This window comes from Myotis daubentonii, chromosome 12, assembly GCF_963259705.1.
Source record: "Myotis daubentonii chromosome 12, mMyoDau2.1, whole genome shotgun sequence".
Lineage (NCBI taxonomy): Eukaryota > Metazoa > Chordata > Mammalia > Chiroptera > Vespertilionidae > Myotis > Myotis daubentonii.
Window position 1 is genome coordinate 557,337 of NC_081851.1, and position 16,821 is coordinate 574,157.

Here is a 16,821-nt window from a genome sequence, read left to right on the forward strand (position 1 = left end):
CTGTCATATTCAATCACGGAGGTTTCCAGGGGAAAGCCGTGAAATGACGAAAATACTGGTAATATTTTCAAGTCCGGGTACTTCCGGTGGCGTTTTCACGGGACTGTGCTTTCAAATATTAAGAGTTCATGCTTACAGAGCTCAGAATTGGTGTCTAAAGCCTTGGAATGACGAGAATAGTGTTTATGTTTACAATTAAGGAGGATAGGCTTTGGTGTTTTTTTGTGTGAATCATTTGAAATTTTGACGATTCCGGTAAATACTTCTAAGCAAACTGTCTAATTTTGGTAAAACTGTTAAAATACACAATGGTAGTTCCCAGAAATGCTTAAGAACGTGTAAGAAACAACTCAAGTACTAGTAAATAGAGTCTTACTACATTTACTGTCGAATTCAATCACGGAGGTTTCCAATGGAAAGCTGTGAAATGACGAAAATACTGGTAATATTTACAAGTCCGGGTACTTGCGGTGGCGTTTTCACGGGACTGTGCTTTCAAATATTAAGAGTTCATGCTTACAGAGCTCAGAATTGGTGTCTAAAGCCTTGGAATGACGAGAATAGTGTTTATGTTTACAATTAAGGAGGAGTGGCTTTGGTGTTTTTATGTGTGAATCAGTTAAAATGGTGACGATTCCGGGAAATACATCTAAGCAAACTGTCTAATTTTGGTAAAACTGTTAAAATACACAACGATAGTTCCCAGAAATGATTAAGAACGTGTAAGAAACAACTCAAGTGCTCGTAAATAGAGCCTTACTACATTTACTGTCATATTAAATCTCAGAGGTTTCAAGTGGAAAGCTGTGAAATGATGAAAATACTGGTAATATTTCCAACTCCGGGGACTTCCGGTGGCGTTTTCACGGGACTGTGCTTTCAAATATGAAGAGTTCATGCTTACAGAGCTCAGAATTGGTGTCTAAAGCCTTGGAATGACGAGAATAGTGTTTATGTTTACAATTAAGGAGGATTGGTTTTGGTGTTTTTTTGTGTGAATCAGTTAAAATGGTGACGATTCCGGTAAATACTTCTAAGCAAACTGTCTAATTTTGGTAAAACTGTTAAATACACAAAGATAGTTCCCAGAAATGATTAAGAACGTGTAAGTAACAACTCAAGTACTCGTAAATAGAGTCTTACTACATTTACTGTCATATTCAATCACGGAGGTTTCCAGTGGAAAGCTGTGAAATGACGAAAATACTGGTAATATTTACAAGTCCGGGTACTTCCGGTGGCGTTTTCACGGGACTGTGCTTTCAAATATTAAGAGTTCATGCTTACAGAGCTCAGAATTGGTGTCTAAAGCCTTGGAATGACGAGAATAGTGTTTATGTTTACAATTAAGGAGGATAGGCTTTGGTGTTTTTTTGTGTGAATCAGTTGAAATGGTGACGATTCCGGTAAATACTTCTAAGCAAACTGTCTAATTTTGGTAAAACTGTTAAAATACACAATGACAGTTCCCAGAAATGCTTAAGAACGTGTAAGAGACAACTCAAGTACTAGTAAATAGAGTCTTACTACATTTACTGTCGAATTCAATCACGGAGGTTGCCAGTGGAAAGCTGTGAAATGACAAAAATACTGGTAATATTTACAACTCCGGTACTTCCGGTGGAATTTTCACGGGACTGTGCTTTCAAATATTAAGAGTTCATGCTTACAGAGCTCAGAATTGGTGTCTAAAGCCTTGGAATGACGAGAATAGTGTTTATGTTTACAATTAAGGAGGATTGGTTTTGGTGTTTTTTTGTGTGAATCAGTTAAAATGGTGACGATTCCGGTAAATACTTCTAAGCAAACTGTCTAATTTTGGTAAAACTGTTAAAATACACAATGATAGTTCCAAGAAATGATTAAGAACGTGTAAGAAACAACTCAAATACTCGTAAATAGAGCCTTACTTCATTTACTGTCATATTCACTCACGGAAGTTTCCAGTGGAAAGCTGTGAAATGACGAAAATACTGGTAATATTTACAATCCGGGTACTTCCGGTGGCGTTTTCACGGGACTGTGCTTTCAAATATTAAGTGTTCATGCTTACAGAGCTCAGAATTGGTGTCTAAAGCCTTGGAAAGACGAGAATAGTGTTTATGTTTACAATCAAGGAGGATTGGCTTTGGTGTTTTTTTGTGTGAATCAGTTAAAATGGTGACGATTCCGGGAAATACATCTAAGCAAACTGTCTAATTTTGGTAAAACTGTTAAAATACACAACGATAGTTCCCAGAAATGATTAAGAACGTGTAAGATACAACTCAAGTGCTCATAAATAGAGCCTTACTACATTTACTGTCATATTAAATCTCAGAGGTTTCCAGTGGAAAGCTGTGAAATGATGAAAATACTGGTAATATTTCCAACTCTGGGTACTTCCGGTGGCGTTTTCACGGGACTGTGCTTTCAAATATGAAGAGTTCATGCTTACAGAGCTCAGAATTGGTGTCTAAAGCCTTGGGATGACGAGAATAATGTTTATGTTTACAATGAAGGAGGATTGGTTTGGGTGTTTTTTTTTGTGAATCAGTTAAAATGGTGACGATTCCGGTAAATACTTCTAAGCAAACTGTCTAATTTTGGTAAAACTGTTAAATACACAACGATAGTTCCCAGAAATGATTAAGAACGTGTAAGTAACAACTCAAGTACTCTTAAATAGAGTCTTACAACATTTACTGTCGAATTCAATCACGAAGTTTCCAATGGAATGCTGTGAAATGACGAAAATACTGGTAACATTTCCTACTCCGGGTACTTCCGGTGGCGTTTTCACGGGACCGTGCTTTCAAATATTAAGAGTTCATGCTTACAGAGCTCAGAATTGGTGTCTAAAGCCTTGGAATGACGAGAATAGTGTTTATGTTTACAATTAAGGAGGATAGGCTTTGGTGTTTTTTTGTGTGAATCAGTTGAAATGGGGACGATTCCGGTAAATACTTCTAAGCAAACTGACTAATTTTGGTAAAACTGTTAAAATACACAATGATAGTTCCCGGAAAAGCTTAAGAACGTGTAAGAAACAACTCAAGTACTAGTAAATAGAGTCTTACTACATTTGCTGTCGAATTCAATCACGGAGGTTTCCAATGGAAAGCTGTGAAATGACGAAAATACTGGTAATATTTACAAGTCTGGGTACTTCCGGTGGCGTTTTCACGGGACTGTGCTTTCAAATATTAAGAGTTCATGCTTACAGAGCTCAGAATTGGTGTCTAAGTTCTTGGAATGACGAGAATAGTGTTTATGTTTACAATTAAGGAGGATTGGCGTTGGCATTTTTTTGTGTGAATCAGTTAAAATGGTGAGGATTCCGGGAAATACTTCTAAGCAAACTGTCTAATTTTGGTAAAACTGTTAAAATACGCAATGATAGTTCCAAGAAATGACTAAGAACGTGTAAGAAACAACTCAAGTACTCGTAAATAGTGTCTTACTACATTTACTGTCATATTCAATCACGGAGGTTTCCAGTGGAAAGCTGTGAAATGATGAAAATACTGGTAATATTTACAAGTCCGGGTACTTCCGGTGGCGTTTTCACGGGACTGTGCTTTCAAATATTAAGAGTTCATGCTTACAGAGCTCAGAATTGGTGTCTAAAGCCTTGGAATGACGCGAATAGTGTTTATGTTTACAATTAAGGAGGAGTGGCTTTGGTGTTTTTTTGTGTGAATCAGTTAAAATGGTGACGATTCCGGGAAATACATCTAAGCACACTGTCTAATTTTGGTAAAACTGTTAAAATACACAACGATAGTTCCCAGAAATGATTGAGAACGTGTAAGAAACAACTCAAGTGCTCGTAAATAGAGCCTTACTACATTTACTGTCATATTAAATCTCAGAGGTTTCCAGTGGAAAGCTGTGAAATGATGAAAATACTGGTAATATTTCCAACTCCGGGTACTTCCGGTGGCGTTTTCACGGGACTGTGCTTTCATATATGAAGAGATCATGCTTACAGAGCTCAGAATTGGTGTCTAAAGCCTTGGAATGACGAGAATAGAGTTTATGTTTACAATTAAGGAGGATAGGCTTTGGTGTTCTTTTGTGTGAATCAGTTGAAATGGGGACGATTCCGGTAAATACTTCTAAGCAAACTGACTAATTTTGGTAAACCTGTTAAAATACACAATGATAGTTCCAAGGAATGACTAAGAACGTGTAAGAAACAACTCAAGTACTAGTAAATAGAGTCTTACTACATTTACTGTCATATTCAATCACGGAGGTTTCCAGGGGAAAGCCGTGAAATGACGAAAATACTGGTAATATTTTCAAGTCCGGGTACTTCCGGTGGCGTTTTCACGGGACTGTGCTTTCAAATATTAAGAGTTCATGCTTACAGAGCTCAGAATTGGTGTCTAAGTTCTTGGAATGACGAGAATAGTGTTTATGTTTACAATTAAGGAGGATTGGCGTTGGCATTTTTTTGTGTGAATCAGTTAAAATGGTGAGGATTCCGGGAAATACTTCTAAGCAAACTGTCTAATTTTGGTAAAACTGTTAAAATACACAATGATAGTTCCAAGAAATGACTAAGATTGTGTAAGAAACAACTCACGTACTCCTAAATAGAGCCTTACTACATTTACTATCATATTCAGTCTCGGAGGTTTCCAGTGGAAAGCTGTGAAATGATGAAAATACTGGTAATATTTACAACTCCGGGTACTTCCATTGGCGTTTTCACGGGACTGTGCTTTCAAATATTAAGAGTTCATGCTTACAGAGCTCAGAATTGGTGTCTAAGTTCTTGGAATGACGAGAATAGTGTTTATGTTTACAATTAAGGAGGATTGGCGTTGGCATTTTTTTGTGTGAATCAGTTAAAATGGTGAGGATTCCGGGAAATACTTCTAAGCAAACTGTCTAATTTTGGTAAAACTGTTAAAATACACAATGATAGTTCCAAGGAATGACTAAGAACGTGTAAGAAACAACTCAAGTACTCGTAAATAGAGTCTTACTACATTTACTGTCATATTCAATCACGGAGGTTTCCAGGGGAAAGCCGTGAAATGACGAAAATACTGGTAATATTTTCAAGTCCGGGTACTTCCGGTGGCGTTTTCACGGGACTGTGCTTTCAAATATTAAGAGTTCATGCTTACAGAGCTCAGAATTGGTGTCTAAAGCCTTGGAATGACGAGAATAGTGTTTATGTTTACAATTAAGGAGGATAGGCTTTGGTGTTTTTTTGTGTGAATCAGTTGAAATGGTGACGATTCCGGTAAATACTTCTAAGCAAACTGTCTAATTTTGGTAAAACTGTTAAAATACACAATGGTAGTTCCCAGAAATGCTTAAGAACGTGTAAGAAACAACTCAAGTACTAGTAAATAGAGTCTTACTACATTTACTGTCGAATTCAATCACGGAGGTTTCCAATGGAAAGCTGTGAAATGACGAAAATACTGGTAATATTTACAAGTCCGGGTACTTGCGGTGGCGTTTTCACGGGACTGTACTTTCACATATTAAGAGTTCATGCTTACAGAGCTCAGAATTGGTGTCTAAAGCCTTGGAATGATGAGAATAGTGTTTATGTTTACAATTAAGGAGGATTGGCTTTGGCGTTTTTTTGTGTGAATCAGGTAAAATTGTGATGATTCCGGAAATTACTTCTAAGCAAACTGTCTAATTTTGGTAAAACTGTTAAAATACACAATGATAGTTCCCAGAAATGATTAAGAACGTGTAAGAAACAACTCAAATACTCGTAAATAGAGCCTTACTTCAGTTACTGTCATATTCACTCACGGAAGTTTCCAGTGGAAAGCTGTGAAATGACGAAAATACTGGTAATATTTACAAGTCCGGGTACTTCGGGTGGCGTTTTCACGGGACTGTGCTTTCAAATATTAAGAGTTCATGCTTACAGAGCTCAGAATTGGTGTCTAAAGCCTTGGAATGACGAGAATAGTGTTTATGCTTACAATTAAGGAGGAGTGGCTTTGGTGTTTTTATGTGTGAATCAGTTAAAATGGTGACGATTCCGGGAAATACATCTAAGCAAACTGTCTAATTTTGGTAAAACTGTTAAAATACACAACGATAGTTCCCAGAAATGATTAAGAACGTGTAAGAAACAACTCAAGTGCTCGTAAATAGAGCCTTACTACATTTACTGTCATATTAAATCTCAGAGGTTTCAAGTGGAAAGCTGTGAAATGATGAAAATACTGGTAATATTTCCAACTCCGGGGACTTCCGGTGGCGTTTTCACGGGACTGTGCTTTCAAATATGAAGAGTTCATGCTTACAGAGCTCAGAATTGGTGTCTAAAGCCTTGGGATGACGAGAATAATGTTTATGTTTACAATTAAGGAGGATTGGTTTTGGTGTTTTTTTGTGTGAATCAGTTAAAATGGTGACGATTCCGGTAAATACTTCTAAGCAAACTGTCTAATTTTGGTAAAACTGTTAAATACACAAAGATAGTTCCCAGAAATGATTAAGAACGTGTAAGTAACAACTCAAGTACTCGTAAATAGAGTCTTACTACATTTACTGTCATATTCAATCACGGAGGTTTCCAGTGGAAAGCTGTGAAATGACGAAAATACTGGTAATATTTACAAGTCCGGGTACTTCCGGTGGCGTTTTCACGGGACTGTGCTTTCAAATATTAAGAGTTCATGCTTACAGAGCTCAGAATTGGTGTCTAAAGCCTTGGAATGACGAGAATAGTGTTTATGTTTACAATTAAGGAGGATAGGCTTTGGTGTTTTTTTGTGTGAATCAGTTGAAATGGTGACGATTCCGGTAAATACTTCTAAGCAAACTGTCTAATTTTGGTAAAACTGTTAAAATACACAATGATAGTTCCCAGAAATGCTTAAGAACGTGTAAGAGACAACTCAAGTACTAGTAAATAGAGTCTTACTACATTTACTGTCGAATTCAATCACGGAAGTTTCCAATGGAAAGCTGTGAAATGACGAAAATACTGGTAATATTTACAAGTCCGGGTACTTCCGGTGGCGTTTTTACGGGACTGTACTTTCACATATTAAGAGTTCATGCTTACAGAGCTCAGAATTGGTGTCTAAAGCCTTGGAATGATGAGAATAGTGTTTATGTTTACAATTAAGGAGGATTGGCTTTGGCGTTTTTTTGTGTGAATCAGGTAAAATGGTGTTGATTCCGGAAAATACTTCTAAGCAAACTGTCTAATTTTGGTAAAACTGTTAAAATACACAATGATAGTTCCCAGAAATGAATAAGAACGTGTAAGAAACAACTCAAATACTCGTAAATAGAGCCTTACTTCATTTACTGTCATATTCAATCACGGAAGTTTCCAGTGGAAAGCTGTGAAATGATGAAAATACTGGTAATATTTACAACTCTGGGCACTTCCGGTGGCGTTTTCACGGGACTGTGCTTTCAAATATTAAGAGTTCATGCTTACAGAGCTCAGAATTGGTGTCTAAAGCCTTGGAATGACGAGTATATTGTTTATGTTTACAATTAAGGAGGATAGGCTTTGGTGTTTTTTTTGTGTGAATCAGTTAAAATGGTGACGATTCTGGTAAATACTTCTAAGCAAACTGTCTAATTTTGGTAAAACTGTTAAAATACACAATGATAGTTCCCAGAAATGATTAAGAACGTGTAAGAAACAACTCAAGTACTCGTAAATAGAGCCTTACTACATTTACTGTCATATTTAGTCTCGGAGATTTCCAGTGGAATGCTGTGAAATGATGAAAACACTGGTAATATTTTCAACTCCGGGTACTTCCGGTGGCGTTTTCACGGGACTGTGCTTTCAAATATGAAGAGTTCATGCTTACAGAGCTCAGAATTGGTGTCTAAAGCCTTGGAATGACGAGAATAGTATTTATGTTTACAATTAAGGAGGATTGGCGTTGGCGTTTTTTTGTGTGAATCAGTTAAAATGTTGAGGATTCCGGGAAATACTTCTAAGCAAACTGTCTAATTTTGGTAAAACTGCTAAAATACAAAATGATATTTCCAAGAAATGATTGAGAACGTGTAAGAAACAACTCAAGTACTCGTAAATAGAGTCTTACTACATTTACTGTCGAATTCAATCACGGAGGTTTCCAGTGGAAAGATGTGAAATGACGAAAATACTGGTAACATTTACAACTCCGGGTACTTCCGGTGGCGTTTTCACGGGACTGTGCTTTAAATATTAAGAGTTCATGCTTACAGAGCTCAGAATTGGTGTCTAAAGCCTTGGAATGACGAGAATAGTGTTTATATTTACAATTAAGGAGGATAGGCTCTGGTGGTTTTTTGTGTGAATAAGTTGAAATGGTGACGACTCCAGTAAATACTTCTAAGCAAACTGTCTAATTTTGGTAAAACTGTTAAAATACACAATGATAGTTCCCAGAAATGCTTAAGAACATGTAAGAAACAACTCAAGTACTAGTAAATAGAGTCTTACTACATTTACTGTCGAATTCAATCACGGAGGTTCCCAGTGGAAAGCTGTGAAATGACGAAAATACTGGTAATATTTACAACTCCAGGACTTCCGGTGGCGTTTTCACGGGGATGTGCTTTCAAATATTAAGAGTTCATGCTTACAGAGCTCAGAATTGGTGTCTAAAGCCTTGGAATGACGAGAATAGTGTTTATGTTTACAATTAAGGAGGATTGGCTTTGGTGTTTTTTTATGTGAATCAGTTAAAATGTTGACGATTCCGTTAAAAACTTGTAAGCAAACTGTCTAATTTTGGTAAAACTGTTAAAATACACAACGATAGTTCCCAGAAATGATTAAGAACGTGTAAGAAACAACTCAAGTACTCGTAAATAGAGCCTTACTACATTTACTGTCATATTCAATCTCGGAGGTTTCCAGTGGAAAGCTGTGAAATGATGAAAATACTGGTAATATTTACAACTCCGGTTATTTCCGGTGGCGTTTTCACGGGACTGTGCTTTCAAATATGAAGGGTTCATGCTTACAGAGCTCAGAATTGGTGTCTAAAGCCTTGGAATGACGAGAATAGTGTTTATGTTTACAATCAAGGAGGATTGGCTTTGGCATTTTTGTGTGTGAATCAGTTGAAATGTTGACGATTCCGGTAAATACTTCTAAGCAAACTGTCTAATTTTGGTAAAACTGTTAAAATACACAATGATAGTTCCCAGAAATGGTTAAGAACGTATAAGAAACAACTCAAATACTCGTAAATAGAGCCTTACTTCATTTAATGTCATATTCATTCACGGAAGTTTCCCGTGGAAAGCTGTGAAATGATGAAAATACTAGTAATATTTACAACTCCGGTTACTTCCGGTGGCGTTTTCATGGGACTTCGTTTTCAAATATTAAGGGTTCATGCTTACAGAGCTCAGAATGGGTGTCTAAAGCCCTGGAATGACAAGAATAGTGTTTATGTTTACAATTAAGGAGGATTGGCTTTGGCGTTTTTTTGTGTGAATCAGTTAAAATGGTGACGATTCCGGGAAATACTTCTAAGCAAACTGTCTAAAATTGGTAAAACTGTTAAAATACACAATGATAGTTCCCAGAAATGATTAAGAACGTGTAAGAAACAACTCAAATACTAGTAAATAGAGTCTTACTACATTTACTGTCGAATTCAATCACGGAGGTTTACAGTGGAAAGCTGTGAAATGACAAAAATACTGGTAATATTTACAACTCCGGTACTTCCGGTGGCATTTTCACGGGACTGTGCTTTCAAATATTAAGAGTTCATGCTTACAGAGCTCAGAATTGGTGTCTAAAGCTTTGGAATGACCAGAATAGTGTTTATGTTTACAATTAAGGAGGATTGGCTTTGGCGGTTTTTTTGTGTGAATCAGTGAAAATGGTGACGATTCTGCTAAATACTTCTAAGCAAACTGTCTAATTTTGGTAAAACTGTTAAAATACACAATGATAGTTCCCAGAAATGATTAAGAACGTGTAAGAAACAACTCAAGTAATCGTAAATAGAGTCTTACTACATTTACAGTCGAATTCAATCACGGAGGTTTCCAGTGGAAAGCTGTGAAATGATGAAAATACTGGTCATATTTACAACTCCGGGTACCTCCGGTGGCGTTTTCACGGGACTGTGCTTTAAATATTAAGAGTTCATGCTTACAGAGCTCAGAATTGGTGTCTAAAGCCTTGGAATGACGAGAATAGTGTTTATGTTTACAATTAAGGAGGATTGGCTTTGGTGTTTTTTTGTGTGAATCAGTTAAAATGTTGACGATTCCGTTAAATACTTGTAAGCAAACTGTCTAATTTTGGTAAAACTGTTAAAATACACAACGGTAGTTCCCAGAAATGATTAAGAACGTGTAAGAAACAACTCAAGTACTCGTAAATAGAGCCTTACTACATTTACTGTCGAATTCAATCTCGGAGGTTTCCAGTGGAAAGCTGTGAAATGATGAAAATACTGGTAACATTTACAACTCCGGGTACTTCCGGTGGCGTTTTCACGGGACTGTGCTTTAAATATTAAGAGTTCATGCTTACAGAGCTCAGAATTGGTGTCTAAAGCCTTGGAATGACGAGAATAGTGTTTATATTTACAATTAAGGAGGATAGGCTCTGGTGGTTTTTTGTGTGAATAAGTTGAAATGGTGACGACTCCAGTAAATACTTCTAAGCAAACTGTCTAATTTTGGTAAAACTGTTAAAATACACAATGATAGTTCCCAGAAATGCTGAAGAACATGTAAGAAACAACTCAAGTACTAGTAAATAGAGTCTTACTACATTTACTGTCGAATTCAATCACGGAGGTTTCCAGTGGAAAGCTGTGAAATGACGAAAATACTGGTAATATTTACAACTCCAGGACTTCCGGTGGCGTTTTCACGGGGCTGTGCTTTCAAATATTAAGAGTTCATGCTTACAGAGCTCAGAATTGGTGTCTAAAGCCTTGGATTGACGAGAATAGTGTTTATGTTTACAATTAAGGAGGATTGGCTTTGGTGTTTTTTTGTGTGAATCAGTGAAAATGTTGACGATTCCGTTAAATACTTGTAAGCAAACTGTCTAATTTTGGTAAAACTGTTAAAATACACAACGATAGTTCCCAGAAATGATTAAGAACGTGTAAGAAACAAATCAAGTACTCGTAAATAGAGCCTTACTACATTTACTGTCATATTTAGTCTCGGAGATTTCCAGTGGAATGCTGTGAAATGATGAAAACACTGGTAATATTTTCAACTCCGGGTACTTCTGGTGGCGTTTTTACGGGACTGTGCTTTAAATATTAAGAGTTCAAGCTTACAGAGCTCAGAATTGGTGTCTAAAGCCTTGGAATGACGAGAATAGTGTTTATGTTTACAATTAAGGAGGAGTGGCTTTGGTGTTTTTATGTGTGAATCAGTTAAAATGGTGACGATTCCGGGAAATACATCTAAGCAAACTGTCTAATTTTGGTAAAACTGTTAAAATACACAACGATAGTTCCCAGAAATGATTAAGAACGTGTAAGAAACAACTCAAGTGCTCGTAAATAGAGCCTTACTACATTTACTGTCGAATTCAATCACGGAGGTTTCCAATGGAAAGCTGTGAAATGACGAAAATACTGGTAATATTTACAAGTCCGGGTACTTGCGGTGGCGTTTTCACGGGACTGTACTTTCACATATTAAGAGTTCATGCTTACAGAGCTCAGAATTGGTGTCTAAAGCCTTGGAATGATGAGAATAGTGTTTATGTTTACAATTAAGGAGGATTGGCTTTGGCGTTTTTTTGTGTGAATCAGGTAAAATTGTGATGATTCCGGAAATTACTTCTAAGCAAACTGTCTAATTTTGGTAAAACTGTTAAAATACACAATGATAGTTCCCAGAAATGATTAAGAACGTGTAAGAAACAACTCAAATACTCGTAAATAGAGCCTTACTTCAGTTACTGTCATATTCACTCACGGAAGTTTCCAGTGGAAAGCTGTGAAATGACGAAAATACTGGTAATATTTACAAGTCCGGGTACTTCGGGTGGCGTTTTCACGGGACTGTGCTTTCAAATATTAAGAGTTCATGCTTACAGAGCTCAGAATTGGTGTCTAAAGCCTTGGAATGACGAGAATAGTGTTTATGTTTACAATTAAGGAGGAGTGGCTTTGGTGTTTTTATGTGTGAATCAGTTAAAATGGTGACGATTCCGGGAAATACATCTAAGCAAACTGTCTAATTTTGGTAAAACTGTTAAAATACACAACGATAGTTCCCAGAAATGATTAAGAACGTGTAAGAAACAACTCAACTGCTCGTAAATAGAGCCTTACTACATTTACTGTCATATTAAATCTCAGAGGTTTCAAGTGGAAAGCTGTGAAATGATGAAAATACTGGTAATATTTCCAACTCCGGGGACTTCCGGTGGCGTTTTCACGGGACTGTGCTTTCAAATATGAAGAGTTCATGCTTACAGAGCTCAGAATTGGTGTCTAAAGCCTTGGGATGACGAGAATAGTGTTTATGTTTACAATTAAGGAGGATAGGCTTTGGTGTTTTTTTGTGTGAATCAGTTGAAATGGTGACGATTCCGGTAAATACTTCTAAGCAAACTGTCTAATTTTGGTAAAACTGTTAAAATACACAATGATAGTTCCCAGAAATGCTTAAGAACGTGTAAGAGACAACTCAAGTACTAGTAAATAGAGTCTTACTACATTTACTGTCGAATTCAATCACGGAGGTTTCCAATGGAAAGCTGTGAAATGACGAAAATACTGGTAATATTTACAAGTCCGGGTACTTCCGGTGGCGTTTTTACGGGACTGTACTTTCACATATTAAGAGTTCATGCTTACAGAGCTCAGAATTGGTGTCTAAAGCCTTGGAATGATGAGAATAGTGTTTATGTTTACAATTAAGGAGGATTGGCTTTGGCGTTTTTTTGTGTGAATCAGGTAAAATGGTGTTGATTCCGGAAAATACTTCTAAGCAAACTGTCTAATTTTGGTAAAACTGTTAAAATACACAATGATAGTTCCCAGAAATGAATAAGAACGTGTAAGAAACAACTCAAATACTCGTAAATAGAGCCTTACTTCATTTACTGTCATATTCAATCACGGAAGTTTCCAGTGGAAAGCTGTGAAATGATGAAAATACTGGTAATATTTACAACTCTGGGAACTTCCGGTGGCGTTTTCACGGGACTGTGCTTTCAAATATTAAGAGTTCATGCTTACAGAGCTCAGAATTGGTGTCTAAAGCCTTGGAATGACGAGTATATTGTTTATGTTTACAATTAAGGAGGATAGGCTTTGGTGTTTTTTTTGTGTGAATCAGTTAAAATGGTGACGATTCTGGTAAATACTTCTAAGCAAACTGTCTAATTTTGGTAAAACTGTTAAAATACACAATGATAGTTCCCAGAAATGATTAAGAACGTGTAAGAAACAACTCAAGTACTCGTAAATAGAGCCTTACTACATTTACTGTCATATTTAGTCTCGGAGATTTCCAGTGGAATGCTGTGAAATGATGAAAACACTGGTAATATTTTCAACTCCGGGTACTTCCGGTGGCGTTTTCACGGGACTGTGCTTTCAAATATGAAGAGTTCATGCTTACAGAGCTCAGAATTGGTGTCTAAAGCCTTGGAATGACGAGAATAGTATTTATGTTTACAATTAAGGAGGATTGGCGTTGGCGTTTTTTTGTGTGAATCAGTTAAAATGTTGAGGATTCCGGGAAATACTTCTAAGCAAACTGTCTAATTTTGGTAAAACTGCTAAAATACAAAATGATATTTCCAAGAAATGATTGAGAACGTGTAAGAAACAACTCAAGTACTCGTAAATAGAGTCTTACTACATTTACTGTCGAATTCAATCACGGAGGTTTCCAGTGGAAAGATGTGAAATGATGAAAATACTGGTAACATTTACAACTCCGGGTACTTCCGGTGGCGTTTTCACGGGACTGTGCTTTAAATATTAAGAGTTCATGCTTACAGAGCTCAGAATTGGTGTCTAAAGCCTTGGAATGACGAGAATAGTGTTTATATTTACAATTAAGGAGGATAGGCTCTGGTGGTTTTTTGTGTGAATAAGTTGAAATGGTGACGACTCCAGTAAATACTTCTAAGCAAACTGTCTAATTTTGGTAAAACTGTTAAAATACACAATGATAGTTCCCAGAAATGCTTAAGAACATGTAAGAAACAACTCAAGTACTAGTAAATAGAGTCTTACTACATTTACTGTCGAATTCAATCACGGAGGTTCCCAGTGGAAAGCTGTGAAATGACGAAAATACTGGTAATATTTACAACTCCAGGACTTCCGGTGGCGTTTTCACGGGGATGTGCTTTCAAATATTAAGAGTTCATGCTTACAGAGCTCAGAATTGGTGTCTAAAGCCTTGGAATGACGAGAATAGTGTTTATGTTTACAATTAAGGAGGATTGGCTTTGGTGTTTTTTTATGTGAATCAGTTAAAATGTTGACGATTCCGTTAAAAACTTGTAAGCAAACTGTCTAATTTTGGTAAAACTGTTAAAATACACAACGATAGTTCCCAGAAATGATTAAGAACGTGTAAGAAACAACTCAAGTACTCGTAAATAGAGCCTTACTACATTTACTGTCATATTCAATCTCGGAGGTTTCCAGTGGAAAGCTGTGAAATGATGAAAATACTGGTAATATTTACAACTCCGGTTATTTCCGGTGGCGTTTTCACGGGACTGTGCTTTCAAATATGAAGGGTTCATGCTTACAGAGCTCAGAATTGGTGTCTAAAGCCTTGGAATGACGAGAATAGTGTTTATGTTTACAATCAAGGAGGATTGGCTTTGGCATTTTTGTGTGTGAATCAGTTGAAATGTTGACGATTCCGGTAAATACTTCTAAGCAAACTGTCTAATTTTGGTAAAACTGTTAAAATACACAATGATAGTTCCCAGAAATGGTTAAGAACGTATAAGAAACAACTCAAATACTCGTAAATAGAGCCTTACTTCATTTAATGTCATATTCATTCACGGAAGTTTCCCGTGGAAAGCTGTGAAATGATGAAAATACTAGTAATATTTACAACTCCGGTTACTTCCGGTGGCGTTTTCATGGGACTTCGTTTTCAAATATTAAGGGTTCATGCTTACAGAGCTCAGAATGGGTGTCTAAAGCCCTGGAATGACAAGAATAGTGTTTATGTTTACAATTAAGGAGGATTGGCTTTGGCGTTTTTTTGTGTGAATCAGTTAAAATGGTGACGATTCCGGGAAATACTTCTAAGCAAACTGTCTAAAATTGGTAAAACTGTTAAAATACACAATGATAGTTCCCAGAAATGATTAAGAACGTGTAAGAAACAACTCAAATACTAGTAAATAGAGTCTTACTACATTTACTGTCGAATTCAATCACGGAGGTTTACAGTGGAAAGCTGTGAAATGACAAAAATACTGGTAATATTTACAACTCCGGTACTTCCGGTGGCATTTTCACGGGACTGTGCTTTCAAATATTAAGAGTTCATGCTTACAGAGCTCAGAATTGGTGTCTAAAGCTTTGGAATGACCAGAATAGTGTTTATGTTTACAATTAAGGAGGATTGGCTTTGGCGGTTTTTTTGTGTGAATCAGTGAAAATGGTGACGATTCCGCTAAATACTTCTAAGCAAACTGTCTAATTTTGGTAAAACTGTTAAAATACACAATGATAGTTCCCAGAAATGATTAAGAACGTGTAAGAAACAACTCAAGTAATCGTAAATAGAGTCTTACTACATTTACAGTCGAATTCAATCACGGAGGTTTCCAGTGGAAAGCTGTGAAATGATGAAAATACTGGTCATATTTACAACTCCGGGTACCTCCGGTGGCGTTTTCACGGGACTGTGCTTTAAATATTAAGAGTTCATGCTTACAGAGCTCAGAATTGGTGTCTAAAGCCTTGGAATGACGAGAATAGTGTTTATGTTTACAATTAAGGAGGATTGGCTTTGGTGTTTTTTTGTGTGAATCAGTTAAAATGTTGACGATTCCGTTAAATACTTGTAAGCAAACTGTCTAATTTTGGTAAAACTGTTAAAATACACAACGGTAGTTCCCAGAAATGATTAAGAACGTGTAAGAAACAACTCAAGTACTCGTAAATAGAGCCTTACTACATTTACTGTCGAATTCAATCTCGGAGGTTTCCAGTGGAAAGCTGTGAAATGATGAAAATACTGGTAACATTTACAACTCCGGGTACTTCCGGTGGCGTTTTCACGGGACTGTGCTTTAAATATTAAGAGTTCATGCTTACAGAGCTCAGAATTGGTGTCTAAAGCCTTGGAATGACGAGAATAGTGTTTATATTTACAATTAAGGAGGATAGGCTCTGGTGGTTTTTTGTGTGAATAAGTTGAAATGGTGACGACTCCAGTAAATACTTCTAAGCAAACTGTCTAATTTTGGTAAAACTGTTAAAATACACAATGATAGTTCCCAGAAATGCTGAAGAACATGTAAGAAACAACTCAAGTACTAGTAAATAGAGTCTTACTACATTTACTGTCGAATTCAATCACGGAGGTTTCCAGTGGAAAGCTGTGAAATGACGAAAATACTGGTAATATTTACAACTCCAGGACTTCCGGTGGCGTTTTCACGGGGCTGTGCTTTCAAATATTAAGAGTTCATGCTTACAGAGCTCAGAATTGGTGTCTAAAGCCTTGGATTGACGAGAATAGTGTTTATGTTTACAATTAAGGAGGATTGGCTTTGGTGTTTTTTTGTGTGAATCAGTGAAAATGTTGACGATTCCGTTAAATACTTGTAAGCAAACTGTCTAATTTTGGTAAAACTGTTAAAATACACAACGATAGTTCCCAGAA